The sequence below is a fragment of the Rhineura floridana genome, chromosome 4 (genome assembly GCF_030035675.1).
Source record: "Rhineura floridana isolate rRhiFlo1 chromosome 4, rRhiFlo1.hap2, whole genome shotgun sequence".
Taxonomy (NCBI): Eukaryota; Metazoa; Chordata; class Lepidosauria; order Squamata; family Rhineuridae; genus Rhineura; species Rhineura floridana.
The window spans coordinates 180374964-180376710 of NC_084483.1; positions in this window are offsets into that span (position 1 = coordinate 180374964).

Sequence of the window (1747 nt, forward strand, 5' to 3'; positions counted from 1 at the left end):
TTCTTGTAAAAAAGCAGCAATCTTTAAATGCATTTATTTGGAAGGCTACTATAAAGCCATTACTGTCCAAAATGAAATAAAGGCCTGGTGCGGATATGGCCAGGGACAGCTTTGGTTTAAATTTGGGTGGGAGGCTACATGTGCCTGCTGTGGAACAAAAAGGTGGGGGAAACCCTGAAAAGCAATGATACTGTTCACAATGTTTTCCTTTTGCAAAGGAAAGGGGCTTCCCTTCTGCCCAGTGCTCACCCACCCAATCTCCTCCCCTCCCTGCCCCTTCCCTGGGTAAGTGTTGGACTATGACCTGGGAGACCGGATTCAAATCCCCACACAGCCATGAAGCTCACTGGGTGACCCTGGGCCAGTCACTGCCTCTCAGCCTCAGAGGAAGGCAATGGTAAACCACCTCTGAATACTGTTTAGCATGAAAATCCTATTCATACCGTCAACATAAGTCAGGATCGACTTGAAGGCAGTCCATTTCCATTTTCAAACATGATTGCACAGAAATAAATCCCATTGAACTAAAAAAGCATGCAACTGATCAAACCCACCCTCCCTTCTCCTCCTTCCTATCCCCTCCCTCTTGCCCCTTCTCTCCCCTCTTGCCCCTTCCCTCCCCCTCCAATCCCCTCCCCTCTGCCTCCCTATGGTCAGTTTTATCTATCTTAAGCATGATTGCACGGGAGTACATACCACTGAACTCAATAAGCATGCAAATTATCAAACCTGCCCTCCCCTGCCCCTTCCTTTGCCCCCCCATCTCCAATCCCCTTCTCCCCCTCCCCCTCCTTCCACTCCCCTCTCCCCTCCCTTTCTCCTTCCCTCTCCTCTCCCCTCCCCCTGCTTCTCCCTCATGGTCATCCTAACCATGATTACATAGGAGTAAATCCCATTCAACTCAATAAGCATGCAAATGATCAGACCTGGCTTTCCCCTCCTTCCCCTCTCCTCTCGCTTCCTCCTCCCCTCCCCTCTTCCTTCTTCTTCCCTGCCCACTCCAGCCATCCCTCCCTCCCCCCAGTCAGTTTTACCTATCCTAAGCATGATTGCATGGGAGTAAATCCCACAGAACTCAATAAGCGTGCAAATGATCGAACCTGTCCTTCTCCTCCCCTCCCCCTCCTTCCTACTCCCATCCCCCTACTCCCCTCTGCCCGCCCTCCCCTCCCTCCTCCTTCTCCCCTCCCCATCCCCTGTGGTCAGTTTCACCTATCCTAAGCATGATTGCAGGGGAGTAAATCTCACTGAACTCAATAAACATGCAAATGATCAATCCATTCTCAGCAAACTTGCACAGGATCCCATTTGTGGTTTAAGAATGTACCTATAGCCCACAGATATTTCTATCGAACTTTAAAAAGCGGGGAAATTGGGCAGTTATAGTGAATGCACCAGGGGAGCAGGAGACCTGACCTCTTCTCTGAGATATTGGACTGCTCTACAAATTTGTCAAATGCAAACACCATTTGGGTTGGTCTTTCACAGTCCAATCCACTTGCTGTGTAGCTTGGAAGAATTTGGTAACATGTGCCTTTGAGCATATGGTGAGTAGTGGCAACACCTGCAATCAGCCCAAATAATAGAAACAAGACATGTGCTGTGCTGATCTTGTTTTAGCAGGGAAGCAGCAGCATTATTAAGACAGTTGACATAGTTCAGATGGTCACTTTAAATATGTCTGATTTACTTTGCAATTTCAGTTAAGTTTCCTATAGGAAATCATTTTCTTTTGCTTCTATTTCTG